We start from the raw sequence: 17587 nt of genomic DNA, 5'->3' as shown, positions 1-17587 counted from the left end.
TTCTGAAACGAGTTCGCTGTTGTCTGCCGCATCAAAACAACTGCAAGTACACTACACACTTATTAGTGCCTAATGTTTTGTTGGTAAGCCCCTGTTGGTAGATCCTGGAGCTACACCATCTGGACTCAGCATCTTTGTCCATTGCTGTCTCTAAAACAGTTAGTTTCAGTTATTTAGAGGGATATTTATTGATCACAGATCGAACACTGCTAACATTTGCAGACTTGCTAATCAGGCCACGTTTACACAAAGCCGGGTATTTAGAGAAATTAATATTTTCCCCCTCTCCGTTTTCAATAATAACATCGTGCGCACACCAACATAAATACGCCGTTGAGCGCCATCATATCTATGCCAAACCTATGGGCGGCAGTGTATGGAGAAGGATAAAGCCATGCAAGCCAATCAGAATCCTCAGAATCGACAAGAGAGAACCTAAAACCCCGTTTCTCCCAGTTCACACGACAACATATAACCGGCGTTTTCAGATATCTCCACTTTGGCCGGAGTTTTTTTCATCGTTTTCTGTGATAAAAACGGGGTTTTCGTGAAAGTGAGAGGCCAAACCGCAGGGAAATATCTGCGTTTTCCTTTCGTGTGTTTGGGAGGTAGTGTAATTAACAATAAAGGGTTAAGAAATGAATTAATCCACAAGGAAAGAAATAATCAGATCTAAATCAGTCTACACCACTGAATATCATATGCCGTCTTAAAGCAACACGATTTTTTACCTTAAAATAATGTTTCCAAAATCGTTTCAGTGGTTCATTAAGTCGTAACAGGGTGAAAGGCACTTCTGGATTCGCTTTGCAATCCTATATAGATCGGGTCGCGTTTCTGTAGTTCTAATGAGGCATAAGAAAACTACAAATTTGACTTGCTTTACGTCAAGCGTTATAATAGTCATTATTTAATTTTTCTTCGTTTATGATGTCGCAATACATCATACTTTCATGAAATCATGCAACATACTCTACCTTGTCTGTGGACATCGTTCATTCCAAAGCTGGCACTGGATAAACAGCGAGTGTGCGTGTGACAGTAGGATGAGGTAGGCTAAATTATTTACGACAGCGGTAATGGACAATTCCGCTTCCAACCTGTAGGGCGGCCGCTGAGGAAAAGTTACTTGGTGTTGCTTTAATAATAATTCATAGTGATATGCTGTGGGATGTCTGTAGTTTTGCTCTTTGCCCTCAATTATCTGGTTATTTTATAACACCACAGGTGGTTTGAATATATTATACCATAATTCATCTTATAAAACATTGCTTTAACAAACAACCTGCTGTGTCTTGAAATGACGAGGTCTTAATAGCAGATGGTTGCTCTGCAAGGTACTTGAAAAAGGACAATTCTGTTCCATACTGATGAGTATGGAAATACAAATCTTGACCAAAGAAATATGAACTTCAGAAAATGAGTGAATGTTTATTCGGTTTAGTTACTGAGGAAGTGTCTTAGTGGTTAAAGATCTGTTAAAGTTGTGATGTCACTGACCTGGGAAACTTGAAGAGTTTGTCCACGACAGTGAATCTTCAAGGTTCAGTCATCCCTCCTTTTCTTTAAAAAAAAGAAAAAAGAAATCATTAATTACACAAATTCTAATGTTAAAACATGTAATGTTTCTAATACAGAGCCTGAGGAATTGACGGCAAATTTGACATTTTTATCTCCCCTGAATGCTGTATATTTTTCCCTCTATTGGAAAGTTGTGGAAACAGCAATTGGACTCTCTAATTTAATTACTCTAGCGCCACCAACTGTCCAGAGTTGCACTCAGGCTTTTGAACCGTAAAGGATAGAAACAAAATAATTTTTTCATCTGATTCCTTGGCTCATGAGTCATGACACCCCATTACTAGATTTAATTTAAATAAATGTAAAAAGTGATTATTATTGCAATTTTATAGATTTAAACTACGCAAGACAGTGTTGTTAACAAACTATTAAAAAAATATGTTTTGTTAATTGAAATAAAGCTGAAAAATTATAAATGTTGTCTTGGCAACTAACTGAAAAAAGAGAATCAAGTCAAGTAAATTACTGAAATAACTAAAACTGAAAAAAAAATAAACTATTTGAATTTTAAAAATTTAAATGAAAGAACATAAAATTACAGTGAAAACTGAAAATATAAAAATAAATGCTAAAAATGACAAAATTGCAAATGAGAACTTAAAATATATTTAAAATAAAACAATAATATTATATAAAAAAAATGCTAAAATAGAACTGTTCTGGGTCTTTTTTTGCCGTTTTATAAAAGCAAAAAGACAATCGCCACCATGTGATGAAGTGAATTTACAGTTATATTTTTTTATATAACTGGATTTTACATTTGATCCTCTTTCTCATAAAATTACAGTTCTGGCACCCTGAAAATTCTCCCTCTCTGCACCCTTCTCCGTTTCCCTTTCCGTCTTTCAATGCATAATCAGAGTGGCGTCCAACAACCCATCCTCTGGCCTGAAGGAGGACTGGTTTGGCCACGGCCAGTCGAGGCTGCGATGGAAACTGTGATTATCTCAGTGGGAGAGTGATTATCTCACTTAGAGCGAGTCAGACCAGACCTCAGTGACCCGTCCCGCTCTGTTTAGAGGGCAGCTGAAGTCAGTCTCTATTCGAGGACTTGGAAATTACAGATGAAGGAAGACCCGCCCCAGTTGATGTGTCCCCGCTGCCGACTCTCCTTTCAACTTTCGCGTTTGTTTCTGAAGCGTTGCAACTTCTTGAGTTTGTTTGAGTGATGGTGAGTGGCAGCATAAACACTGGTTGGGATGCGGGGCGGTTCTTTCGGTGTGTTTGGAGGTGAGAGAAAGTGGTTTGGATAAGTTTAGCGTTGGCAGGCTGCCTTCGGGGTAGAGCTGTGATCAAAGACTAGTCCTCGGGTCAGGAGGAAAAACAAAGCTTGGAGCGCTGGAGTCGAACAAGCAGTTTGGAGAACAGACAGACTGAGATGTTAAAAGGATGGGGTCACAGTTAGACCATCATGCATCTGTGAACTAAAATAACATACTTGTATCTATATTAAATAACAGCAAACTCAAATTTGATTGGTTGGCTTTAAATAAAGATAATATACAGGTAAACCAAACCAAAATAAATACACGGAGATGAAATATTGTTTTATTTGTTTGGCGCTATGCTGCATGTTACAATTTGCAGACCAATGAACCATATTGCTTGATAAAAAAAAGTCTACACTCTTAGAAGGAATGGTTCTATTTAGAACCAGAAATGGTTCCATCCCCCGCTTCATATATGGAACACCAAAATGATTCTATATAGAACCATTTCTTTTTGGTAAAAGGTTCTATTGGCCAAGTATGGAGCCCCAGGGTTTTATATAGAACCCAGAGGAACCCTTTTTTTAAAGAATGTATAGAACCTTTTAGGGGTTCCAAATACGTAGCGCTGATAGAACCTTTTAAGATTCTATATAGAACCTTTTCTTCTAAGAGTGTATAGTGGTTATTTTTAATGTAACTATAAAATGAACAACGGTGTCTTGTATCGTATTGCTGTTGCTGGTGTTTTAACTCAAATAACTTCAATGCATTGTGTCGTTTTACAACAGCTCCGAACAACTAGATTGTAGCTTTATTAGAAGTCTATTTATATGAGTGTACGCTTGAGTGTGTTTTATGTGTGTGTGTATTGAAGTATTGAAGAAAGCTCTTGCATAGAGACACAAGCAGAGAGTCCTGACCCTCACTCCATTAGAGGCGGCTCTGCACTTTGTTAATGGATGAATGAATGTTTGGACGATTAAACTTTATTGGCCACTTCAGATGTTACAGTGACAGAACTGTGTTAGTTGCTACAAGGTGGGAAAGGTCAGCAATTTTCTGAAGCAGTCAACCCACACTAATCTGTTTTTGAGAAGTCAATTCCAGGGACACGAGCTTCACTGCGCACAAGGAATATTATAAACATCAATGAGAATCTCGGAGTCAGTCACCTTAATTTCAGAGGTTAGACTGTTTTTGCAAGCCATATATCCTGACAGTGACTGTTTTTTCCTCTAATTCTAAAACCTCTTAAAAAAAATTGAAATGCACTTTTAAAGGGATAGTTCACTTTGAAATTAATTTTTGATATGTTTTAGCTTACCTCAAGGGCATCCAAGATGTGGCTGTGATTACAAGAGGTAAAAACAATATAAATACTGTTCGTTTTCTCACACAAACCGCTCGTTTCGTGTCTTAGGCCATCAATGTGTACTTACATTTACAAGTCATTAAATCATGTTTAATTTGGACTTCTCTGTGCATGCTCTTTGAGGTGGTGACCATAGACCTCCATTATATGACTGACAGACAAGAACGGTTTGACCTAAAAATATCAGAATTGAAACTACTGTGAAAACAAAGACACATACATCTCGGATGCCTTTGAGGTAAGCTAAAACATACCAAAAATTAATTTCAAAGTGAACTATCCCTTTAATGTTAGTCATGGTTGTACCATGTCCAGTTTTACACATTCTCATACTTTAAAGACTTTAAATAACCTCCTGTTGTTTTTCTGAGTAACTACAAGAGTTAAATTTTGCATTTTTAGATATTTTCTTTACTAATCTATATATTTGATACATATTATCTCTCTCTCAATGGATGGATGATTCAGACGGACGGACAGAACATTATATTTTGTTCAACCATTATACGTTTTAAAAGATATACATCTTTTAGGTTCCAAAACAAATATTACTCGCATAAGAACTATAATTGTAAGGCTTTAAAATTCTCTTTCTCTTGTAAGAACAACCTATCATGCCTCAAAGACAGAGAAAGCGTCGAGCAGTGCTATCCTTCTCCTCGTTTCAGAAAAACAGGCCGTTCGATTCTCAGATGTCAAGGAGAGACCTTGAACCAGCTCTGCTAACTGTTAAAGAGTGTCAGTCCGCCTTGCCCTTCTCCATACAATAGAGATTTTCACACGGCTTTTCACTTCAAACACTTGACCTCTGACTCGGACTCAAACCAAGCAGGGAGCTTGAGCTTCTTTTATTATGACATTGAAAGAACTACACAGCAAAAAGCCTCTAGGGACCCAACTATTAGCATGGCTTTGAAAATGTGTTTTTATGAGCATGTTCTTTTATCGACCAACACCTGGGAAAAGCTATTTGTTGAATGTAAAGCTCTGAGACCACTATTTAAACTTAATTCATTTATTTATTTTTCTCAAAATCATCGAGTATGTGATTGGAAATATATGCAAGCTTAAACTATAGCCTATACATTCACGCAGAAACTTGACTTATTAAGCTTATATATATATACAGTATATATATATATATATACATATATATATATATATATATATATATCCTCTCATACTTTTGTCACATACTGTTTTTCGACTACTATATAGTAGGGAAGTATGCTATTGCGGAACTAACTTGAAGTAATTTAAGACAATTATGAGACTAAATTAACACACTTGTTAATTTGCCATATTCACATCCATAAGTAAATGTGGCCTGTTTGTTAAATGATTTGAAAGAGAGCGACGCTTCATTTTTGATTACCTTATTCATAATGTCCTGCTTGAGTGATCTCAGTCTTCATTAGGCAGGGAGACAGCAGTTTACTTAACGATAGCGACGGCTCAATCAGAGGAGGCTCTCCGAACGTCTACAGCTGAAGGGGTTTAAGAAGGGGATCTCAGGTATAACAGCGCCTGCCCTCCCACTGGAACACAGCACTCTGGGAGACAGTCAGACGCCTCTCATTACATAGCCCAGTGCGTACGGGGAACACCAGGCATGTGTCACATGCAAATGGGCTGAACTCGAGTGCTGGAAGTTTAGCATGTTCTTGGGACAGCTAGTTTATAGGTACGGGAAAAGCTGTTAATGGCCCTCTAGAGAGAGAGAGAGAGAGAGAATTTGAAATATATTAATTATTGCTTAATTATATTCCAGATTATAAATAAAATTATGTTGCTAATAAATGTGTATTGCATTAGTTGGTGTTATGAATAGTATTTTTAAAAAGCACCATATTTTATGGAATATTATATTTTAGAGATTTACTTTCAATTTAATTTTCGTTTTAGTCACTAAACTCAGTTTAGTGTTTTAGTATTGAAGTTTAAGTTTTTCATCTAATATATGAAGAGTTCAGATGCAAAAGCCTCTAAGTGCCATTTGAAATTTTCTTCTAGAATGATCATTTTTATCAAGCTTGTATATTTAAGTTCAGTGATTTCAATTCAATGGCAATGATAATGACCTATTAATTGTTATTTAAGTGAAATTACTGAACTTAAATATACAAGTTTGATAAAAATCATCATTAAAGAAGAAAATTTCAAATGGCATTTAGAGGCTTTTGCATCTGTTCTGAACTCTTCATATATATATGTTATTTATACCAAAAAATTATGTTTGATACTAGTTTTTTAGTTTTAGTTAACAACACTAAATAATTACACAAACTTAATTCAAACAGTAAATGAAAAATATTTCGGTATATATGTTTTTGTCCATATGCATCCAAACATAACCACATACAATTAAGTATACACATGCATTTTTATGCAATAAAAATGTACAAGATCGATGTTTTGACAGCATCTGAAACATAAACCTTTTTTGCAGTACACACAACTTTCGATCTGTGTAATTATGAATCCTTGAAAATTGTATTTAACTGGAATTATTGGTTTCTTTCCGTTCAAACCCCAGGTGCAATTTCATTCATATATATTTAAAAAAAATGTGTTATTTATTACATTTCATTGCCTTAACTAGTACATTTATCATACAAATACCTATGATATCAAATTGGGATTTCAAACTGCAATCCTCAAGAGAAACAGATAGCAACAACTCTGTTAATTATCGAGAAGTGAGAATAAACGTTATCACACGTTAGCATGTGACACCATTAGTGTTTTTAATTGACAAATAAAATAATGTTAAACATGGATAAAAATACTTATAGATTACAAAACAGGTTTAGTGTCCTTGCAGCACGTCTAGGTGTTTCATCTGCATTCTTGTTTATTTAATTTCTTTCTCCTTATTTAGAAATACCAGCCATCTGGCCACTGGCATTCCTGGCAGTAAATAATTCTGGCAAATATTGCTATCATGACATGGCATAACTATTCTCTCATTAATAACGTATTTATGGGCTGAAGAGGAACAAGTGAAAATGTGTATCTTTCACTCAAATGAAAGAGTGCAGCAGAATGGAGAGAAAAAGAGACAATCTAATTACAGCAAATCTGCCTCATATATTCTCCAAATCATTGTTATGGTGCTAATAAGCTGTCGGATGTGTCAACATGGCTGGACTTTTCAAAATAATGGGTTTCTTAGCTGAACTTTTCTGTAATAATTTGTTTTCAAATAGGTTTCCCCTGTCTGCTATTGGTCAGGCAAAGAGAGAGTCCCGCCCCAAACTCCTGCCATTGGTCGAGCTGTATGAAACACTCAAATGGAGTCTGTTGCTGTGATGCTGTATAGCAGGAACTACATCTGGTTTGAAACTTACTTCACAACTGTTAAAAAAGGAGAAAGTAATTTAATCGAGAGAAGCCCTCAAATATCTGTGATATTCTGGTCTTTCAATGGAAATGTTATCGTACGATAGCTATATTTTATCACTCCCTTTGATTTCAATGAGATTCTAATTCAATTAATGTATTCAATTGTAGTGCATTGTACTATTCTTCCATTCTGGTGCTCTTGTTGGGTCGTTCTGTATAGTTTGAAATTCTGGAGCAGTAAAGTCCTTGGTGTGATGATTGCACACAGCCAAGGTTGCTGTGATCTCCTTAAATGTAAGCTGTCAAACACTTCCAGTCCACGCTCACCGCTGCTGTGGTTGTGTCTGCGCTGTGAAGGTCGACTGAAGTCTCAGACAGAACTTTCTCCAATAAAACAGTGGGGGAAATCCCCACTAAACGTTTAAAGAGTCCTGCACAACATTAAGGCCATTGCACTGTATTCATGATTCAGTGGCTCTGAATTGTCAAAACACCATTCAAACTGCTCGCTACGTATGCGAAAAACGCAGAAAATCGAACCTGATTGGATTTTTTTATGACGGACGAAAGTTTCAACGGCAGCAAGCGTGATTGACATAACGTGAGGTCGTATATATTTTTTAACGTGCGAAAATTTTGGACTCGGTGTGGCTGTGGCCTTTAGTCTGGACCTGCACTTGAAATAATGCTTATGCAAGAAATGATGTTTTTCTACTATAAGTATGTATAGTAGATATAACTAACACAAAATCCTGTTCTGTCCACTGCCTAACAGCCTGTATTTGTTTGCCGAAAGGAAATTTTGAACTTGCCGATTTTGAACTAAAAATGGAAGCTAAAAATAACCTACATGGAACGTTCCTATAACGTTCTTGTTTGGTTCCCAAAAAAATATCCTCATGGGACCATTCGGGAATGTTCTGTGTTCATTAACTGATGCGAGTTAAAATAATCACCTAATTATTTCAACGTAAAAAATGACCTCTGCACTGAACTAAATATATGTATAATATATGACCGCCGAGCCTCTGGCGAGTCGCTTTCACCCCAAAATGGCGGATGCTGGGCGTTGGTGTTGCAATGGAACGTTCTATTGGCTTTCACTTCTTGTCAATATACGTTCGTTGATATGTCTCCGTTTTCTAAAAACACCACTTTTGATGCACACCTGTTTGATTCTGCCTTTGTGTCGTGGGTTCTCTCTAGTCTTGAGACAGAATCATGACAGACCCATGTTTTGCGTTTTCACGACAAAAGGACTAGCATGTTTTTTTTTTTTTTTACGGTCGTCCACGACGGTTCCGTCACATGTATGAGGTTGACCAATTGGAGCACAGGAGCTTTTCCGTACACAACTTTCAAAAATGGCGAAACGAAAGAGAGACGATGGTGCTAACGTTACTTAAAACTAAAAGTAGAAATATATAAGAAAACAATATTTTACCTCAAGTTCTCTTTGGAGGATTGACAGCCCATACTGTCCTCTTTGAGCAATCCAGGAACGTGTCCATTGATGGGTTTTCTTTCTTTTTTTACTTTTTTCTGAACACAGGACAGCCAATGCAACACTCACCGCTTCATCCATTGTTCGTTACGTTCGTTTCCGAAAGTCACTCGCTACTAGTTTCGCCTTCTCGATGACATCACACGCCGTTAAAGACTGGTCAGGAAGCAACGTGTAGACATGCGTCTTGTCCACGACACGACAAGATTTTAGGAGTCAAAATCGCGTAATCTGACACAGTGACTATCGTAACAGACAAAAAAAAATCATGTAATCTGAACCAGCCATTAAACGATAAGCGTAGTTTATTTTTTTGCTCTTAATCATTGTTTTTCCCATCTGTCTTCCCCCTTACAGAACAGAAAACAGCTTGTGATGTGACCCTTCAGTTACGTATGTTTTGGGCCCATCAGTCTGTGTCTAGGGAGAGCGACAGTTCGTCTTGTCAAGCAGTACTTGAGATGCAGAAAAAAACAGTGCAAACTCACAATTGGTTGTTTTCTCAGTGCAGGAACACCTTTCGTCCTTCCCTTGACACCTTCTTCGTCTCATCTGGATAACTATTAATATGACAAAGAGATGAGAGTCGCCCCCGCAAATAAACATGCGGCACTGCGTGATTTATATCCAGTGCCAACACTCTTTATTAGACTGTCAATACATTACCTGTTGTCTATTTGCAGCTGTCGAGGCTGAATACACAGACAGGCCGGGAGGAGAGCGAATGCGTCTGCGGCGGGTGAGAAAAGCCTCCGGTGATGAGACCCGTGATGGACAGAGTGGTAATTGTGCGCTGGTCCGGATGCTTGAGGTGAGCGCTCTTTCCTCGGGACCTCGCGGTGTGTCTACGCCCTGAGCCCATGTTTACCCTGCCTGTCGATTGGAGAGGGGAAGATATTGCGTGTCAAGTGCTCTCCTGGGCTAAACTATCATTTCAAAGTGTTATCACACAAGCCTGACTCCCAGGGGCCGCCCGGATGCCAGCCGTACGGAGGAGCTCCAGACTTTTGCCGTGCTCAGCGAATGCCAAAGCAATGGCGACCTATAGCAAGGGCACTGAGGATGGCAGGTTGTGCAGGTAACACTCCAATAAAGCAAGTGATTAACCGGGCCATGTATATTTATGACAATAAACAATGTTAAATGTGTTATTTTGGGTCTCAATGACACCTGTTTTTATAGGACAGTGGAAGAAAGGAAACAACTGGAAGAGGAGGGGGTAATAGGATTATTATATGGAATGTTTTCGATGTAAATGTGTATGATTGTCTAAAATTTATTTGGAAAAATACATTTTGCATTCACACAAAATGAATTCTATGATTGAAAATCATACATTTTGCAAATGTATGCAAAATACATTTAAGTAAATTTTGACTTTTGAAGGTTTCAATTGAATGTATTTCATATTTAATTTTTTTTTCTAAAGCTGAGCTGTTAATTTATATTTACTTGTATTTTTTTGCTATTTATGTATTTTAAATGTAAATATTTTTATTGTCCAAAATATTTTTTAAATACATTTTGCATTCACTCAAAATGTATTTTAAAGACTCTTCCCCCGGAAATAGACTCGCATACGGCTGTTACCAGAAACTAGTGGTTATAGTTTATAGAGTTATAAAAATATGGATATTTTTCTTATAAAAATGCATACTTTTATGATGGATGGATGCACTTTTTGGGATTCAAAATCTAAGGTACCATTCCCTCCCATTAGAAAGCTGGGAAGAGCCAGGATATTTTTTTTTATAATACGACTGTGTTACACCTAGGGTGGCTTGAGAGTGAGTAAATTGTGGGAACATTTTTGGGTGAACGAACCCTTCAAGATTGGAAATATATTTTCTTGCTCTTTAAAGTATTTTTTTAACATATTCTGGCAATGGAAGGTTTAAATGCAATATATTTTAAATTTGAAAATATATTTCCCACAGCCATGCTGTTTGCAACATATACTTAGCTTATAATCTACATACATTTTCTTTTCCAGAAAAAGAATATGGGAAACACCCACTTTGTACTTAATATCCTGTTTCACTCTGAAATTACACATTATAGAAGTAAAATGGGTTGCGAATACTGACTTTAAATCCCAAAAGTTGGCAATTTGTGGCCTTTACATTTTAACAAATAGGCCATATACTGTATTGTGACAAATTATGTTTTGAAACAGTGGCAGATAACCTAATATTTAATTTGAAAAATAATATAAGCTTAAATTCATATGCTAAAACATTTTTCTATGTGTGGCTAATGACAGCATAAACTCATTGTACCTAATGGATATGCAGGGTCAAAGTGTGAGAGGACAAAGTTCAGTAAATTGCATTTTAAATAATTTTGTGTTTCTAATTGGATCACCTCTGAATAGGGCAAATCTCAGCAAATTAATTTTGTAGTCCCAGTGTCATTTCAAGGACGTCTCCAGCAGTGACATCTGTTGTTCTCAGCAGTCGACCCCAGTCAGTGTGTGTCTTTCTTTATGCCACGCTAATATTTTTCATGCAAGTGTCTCGCCCTATAAACACAGCTCTGCCTTCGACTTTGTAGGCTCTACAACTAACTGCTTAGTTTATGATCATATCATCACCATGTAAATTAGGGTCTAAATGAAGTTCCGGGTAAAAATCCCCCCTAATTTCTACATTAAACACAACAATACGGCATTGCATTCGCGACTCTCCTATGATTAAAGGCGACACTTACAGTTTTCTTCCCACCGGAGCGATTTCAAAATGGCGGCTGCGTAAAATCAGCGTATAGCTGATAACAAACGTTGTCTACTTTTATATCTAGCATTACCAGCTTTCTGAATACGCTTTAGTATTAGTGCTCGTCTCTTTTCTGCCGTTTTGTTAATTACCTTGTTAGTAAACCAATAGATCGCACACAAAAGCAGCACAGCTGGAATCTCAAAACAAACACGCAGACTGGGAGGAGCAGTCGCACGCAGTTCAACATCACCAGACTAATTGACATAATCTTCTCATAAACTTGTAAACACAATAAGCAACCGATCTGGGACAAAAAAAAGTCCCTATGAAAAAAGTTCTTGGGACAAATAGTTCCTGGTAATTGCTAGGGTTGGGTATCGTTTGAATTTGAACGATTCTGATTCCAATTCCGATTCCTTGTTTCGATTCCGGTTCCTAACGATTCTCGATTCCGATTCTTTTAAGAGGCAGGGTCAAAAAAGTTTAGCTAACCTTGCTGACCAACGGCCTTTCTGAAGGAAATACTCCTTCTGTCACAAATACTCCTTTTGTCACAAATTTTGCATTTTGCCGCGATTTCGTTATTTTTAGAAAAGTGAAGCCACACTTTGGACCGCCGACGTAAGCTACTCATGTTCGACTCGCGCGGTTATGCCAACACTTCCGGTAGACGCTTCTTCATTGGTGGTGTTCAGCGGTTTCTTCTTCCGCTCGGCGGACTGTGAATATGGAAACTAGGAATCGAAATTTTAACTTTTGAACGATTCCGGGAAAAACGAAAAGTTAGTCCCGATTCCAATCGATACTCGATTCTCGATACCCAACCCTAGTAATTGCAGTGGAAAAGCGGCAATTGTGCTTTTCGGAAGGAGGAGTTTCATAGAGACAGGAACTAAACAGAGCGTTACTGACAGACTGGGAAGAGAGGTGTTGCAAAAATGGAGAATATGTGAAAAATAAGGTTTTTGAACAGTCAAGCGTCTTAAAAAACCAACATGGCAGCTGTTTCACTAGCTTCTCTTAAATAAAGGATTAGGACGTCTAATTGCACACCAATAGCCAAACTCTTTAAGCTGATAAGGTGCCGCATGAGAAATGCATTTCTGTCTTCCTGTGAGCGCCGTAGACACAGACAGGATTTACTCCTGCCTCAAATCTGTCTCTCCTCGTGTGCGAACAGGCTCTGAGGGAACGTTCTGCCCTCTCTATCTACATAAGCAATCAAATCAAAAGGTGCATTCACGTAGCCTCTTCAATTTAGCCGCACAGAGAGGGCAATTCTTAAAATGTTTCTTCTTTTCTCTCTTGTTGACTTTCCCATCATTTTATCTCTCAGCTTAGCTTGAGGGATGCAACTGACAAACAAGGTAGAACGTTGACATTTGAGTTAGTGATGAATTCATCCAAATTCACCATCAAACCAGGGTTGCCAGGTCAATACTCAAATAGACCACTACTGCAATCTTTTGTACAGGGTCACAATTGGCCAATTTAAAAAATGTAAAGTTCATAAACATAAAATGTGTCATGATTAAAAGATTGTTTTAAGGAAGGGCTGTACGTGCGCAGTATATTGTTTTAGTATCAATGTAGCGATGAACGGATGTCTCGTATTGGGATCGATCGATCGTTTAAAGTGCACATGATTCACAGATTATAGCAAAGTTTAATATAGTGAAAGTTTATCATTGGAATGTATTTTAGATCCTGTCAGTTTAAACATTCAAGCGTTTTTAAACCATTTGAGCTTGAGAAGATGCGAAAGAGAACTTAATTCCAAACTTGCATGCTTTTTTCTACCTGGTGTCAGTGTTGGAAATTGGAAAAAGTGAATTATTTTATTGAAATATAAATGAGTAGTGTGTACGGGTTAGAAATATTTTAACGAAATTTACGTGCAATGTTGTTTATTTAAATAAACCTAAAATGAATTGCTAATTAATATTCTAATATACAGTAGATGATTTTAAATTCTTTTTAATAAATTTAGCTTTTTTTTTGTTTCTAAAATAGAACAAGATCGCTGTTCACAATGTCTATCTATATAAGCTAATGAGTTCATGAGCATCAAAATAGTTATACAAAATAGTTTACAGAAATAATAATACAATGGATAAATGGAAAAAATGAGGAAAAAAAAGGAAAAAGATAGTGATTGAGATTGTGGTCCATCTTAACAACATCAGCGAATATCAGAAATAGAAAGTTGTCATGGATCGAAGATTTCGCATCTGATTTCATGCCCGTTTGCATGTGCAGCTCGTTTCGTGACTCTGAGTCTTGCGGTGTGGAGCCTGAGTGAAAAAGCTCTCTCATGAATGAAACATCGCGGCTAATGAAACGAACCGCTCCACTTCCACTGGCTCACACGCTCATGCAAACGGATACAAACACGCTTCACGTGCGACACAACATGCACGGGCAGACCATCTATATTTGATGCTGAAAATAAAGAGTAACAGTTTCTCCATTGTCAAGGGGTGGAGAGGGCATAGCTTAGAAAAAGAGAGGTCGGTGATGGAGTGACAGCACTTGGTGGTTTCCGTGTCTGAATGTGCGTGCGGCTCTGGCTGGCGGCCCATGAGGCCTTGCTGCCGTGTCTCAGCCTGCGTGACTCAGGGTGAGTGAAGTTTTAAAGTAAAACAGACCATACACGAAGAACAAACTACAATCCCTGACCTCCAACTGGAACCTTTTTTGACACAAAGACTGAAAGTAATCTACGGAAACATATTCCATTCAACTATTTCTCTGAATTAACGAGTTAATTATCTCAGAATTACGAGATAATATTTTAATAGGAAAAAGTTTTCGCTCTGTTTTTCTGTAAATTTTTTTCCTGTTTTTCAAATTACAGTAAAAATCTTTTTTTATGAAAAAGTATCTCGTAATTGACCCTAGAGCCCGAACGATAAAGGATTTTGAAGGCCGATACCGATACAAATATTTTTGGGTTTTAAAATCCGATATTCCGATATATCGGCCGTTTTTTTTTTTTATTAAATATTGCTGGATTTCACACACGTGTAAAAGAAAAGCTAACTTTTCTGCACAAGATACGTTTGATACTTTTTCTCTATGTCTAAATGTTCACTCCTCGCAAGTATAACTTACAGGGACTGTAACTAGAGATATGCTAGTTATAAATACAGTAATAATTACTTTATTTAGGCAGAAAAAGTTCATTGTGGTTTCCAAGCTCAATAATGTTAACGTTAGCGGTCTTCCACTGATAATAGTGGCATTAGCTAGCTTTGTGGTTAGCTAGTCTATGATAAGCCATAATTTAGCAATAGATAACATCATACTGCAAATTGTAAAACATACATTTTCAATACAACAGGCCAAGGAGAGATGATTAAAGAGTGTTTCGTCCATTTTCATTTTATTTTTTAAATATTCATTTATCGGCCATTATAACTGCCGATACCGATATTATGGAAAATGCCTAATATCGGCCGGCCTATATATCGGTCTGGCTCTAATTGACCCTTCGCTAAGCAGTTACTGTTGCTACGCCTTTCAAGCTTTCGTGGCTGGCACATCTATAACAGTGTGTATGCACCGGTATCAGACATTCCCAATCAAATAATTAGTAATTTTTGGCGAACATGTGAAATATCTGAGAGAGCAAGACAGGTTTTTAGATTTTCTCACCGCAGCTTTTAGATTTTCGGGAAGGAAAATAATTCCACTCCCCCGTCCAAACTTTTAGGATACCGGGTATCAGATTTGCACAATCCATATGCACAATGCTTCACCATGTTTCCCTCGCTCGAAAGCTTGCCAGACCTCCCGCGCCTAGTTACGGTTGCTAAGACAAGACACGTGGCTTATTTTGGGCGTGGCTTATTCTGCGTCAAATCTGAGATATTTAACTTGTTAATTCTAAAAAAAATAAATAAATAAATAAATTTTTTTATCCTCAAGTGAATGCAATATGCTACCAAACCTGAGCCAAACAAGGCCTACAAACTAGTTGGTTTGAGATAAAAAAAAATGTATTTTGCATAGACAAACACTCAATTAATTTATTGAAAAGTTAGAACATTAAAAGTCAAATATATATATATATATATATATATATATATATATATATATATATGCAGTATAGACTAATTAAACAGACACTGCCTAATTTATTTTGCGGTCGTTTATCTTGAGGACGTTTTCAGGTTTTGAAGGTGAAAAACTTCTAAGGTTTAGTTATTGCACAGTACGTTGCTAATTTTACTGAAGAACACGTTCACGCAAAGACAGAAGCGGTTTGCTTTCATCCATAGAGCTGAACTTTTATTTCCCTTCAAAAAGAAGAAGATGCTATCCGACACAAAGCGCTGCTGCTCAAACACCCACGAGGAAAGACGCTGGGCTGTGAGAAGCACACGGGACAGTAAGACCAGCGGCGAGAGGTTCAGCCAGCGAACACGGGTGCCCAGAGGACTGACCCGAGGAGGAATCAGGCTAGGGGTTTGGAGATCAATGCATAGAAATTCAGTGCTCCATTTCTACACGTGTTTTCCCCCCTCTCTTCCTCATTGGACTTCTTAATGAGAGCCGGATTGAAACGTGCTGATTCCCTGAAATTTATTTTTGGCATGGACATTAGAGTCATTTGCATAGAGTAATCAGACCGGTAATCAGTCTTGCTTAGTTGTTGTCCACATGAACACGCTCAGCGATACAGGTGTGAAATTTTTCCAGAAAAAAAAAAATTCAAATCTCTCTTTCCTTCTTTTTTATCCATAACTACATCCATATGTGGATTTGCATCTATTCGTTTCTATTCAAGTCACTGGATTGCACTGTGATTCAGCTATGTGGTGGCCATGGTTTTTTTGTGAATCAAAACCAACAGTAAGAAAAGTATCACCACTATTAATGCTAATATTTAAGGATTTAAAGAGAGAGAATTTCCAATGTAATCAAATGTACACAGGATATAAAATTACCAACAAAAATGTATGGAAGGAGAGATTCAGCATTAGAAAACCTAGAAAGTGCATAGCTGCAATAGTTGCATCTACTTTGCTTCTGAAAGTGTTAAAATCTAATTTCTGTTGATAGCGGAACTTTTTGGTCACATCAGTTGATCTGAATTTCATAAATGTTGGCGGGATGAGGCAGACAACAGTAAGTATTCATTGCTGTGCTTGTGCCCTGCATACATGCTGTCGCCCGCTTGTACTACAACGGTGGGGGAGCTAAGGCATGCTGGGAAAACAAACCACAGGGAAGATCAGTGTGTTAACTAGGACAGTTTCAAACTTTTCAAATGTTCACACTGCCAATGAAACATAAGTTACAGCCTAGAAAGAGAATATCTGTAACTGTGAGTTTTTAGATTTTGATCTTAAATGTAGGCTAATGGTGAGTAGCAAACATGTCATAAAGCAAAATGAGTAATGAATTATGAATTAAGCATAAGCAAGTAGCCTGGCTTATAATAATTTTGACAAATTATGACATACTAGAAGCTAGTAACTGTAAGTCATGACGAATAGCTTAGCTACTTTCTTATGCTAAATCATACGTATCCAAGCCAATTCGTTACAAATTAGAAAATCGACCCGTTTCTGAGAAGTAAACATTAATAAGGTAGCACATTTTAGTGGTGTTTTTATACCACAATAAGTTAATAATGAATAACTTACCTTTTAGACCCCAACGCGCTAACGTTGTCTGTTTTGGTCTTTCACGAACGATCCGTTCATTGCGTATGTCACGTGACAAATGAACTAAAGACTCAGAAGGTAAAGTCATTATTTATATTCCCTGTAAATTATTTTTGACTACATTATAGCCTCATGATTTCTTCATTCAGCATATGATTAAGATTGTGTAGGTGGATGTGTTC

At 37.2% G+C, this 17587-nt stretch overlaps 1 long non-coding RNA gene across 1 annotated transcript in view; it reads right to left on the bottom strand.

Annotated features, from left to right (window-relative positions):
* Window positions 1–3396: 3396 nt before the first annotated feature.
* The window catches only part of LOC120480829 (uncharacterized), a 159901-nt gene continuing 145710 nt past the window's right edge, over window positions 3397–17587 (bottom strand). Inside the window, exon 4 of the long non-coding RNA XR_016148468.1 lies at window positions 3397–3427. This is a non-coding gene — a long non-coding RNA (uncharacterized LOC120480829). The remainder of the gene's footprint in view (window positions 3428–17587) is intronic.

Source organism: Pimephales promelas, chromosome 21, assembly GCF_988280905.1.
Source record: "Pimephales promelas chromosome 21, fPimPro1.hap1.1, whole genome shotgun sequence".
In the NCBI taxonomy this organism is placed as follows: Eukaryota; Metazoa; Chordata; class Actinopteri; order Cypriniformes; family Leuciscidae; genus Pimephales; species Pimephales promelas.
Note: the sequence above shows the minus strand (reverse complement) of the source record. Positions and strands in the feature narration are given on the sequence as shown.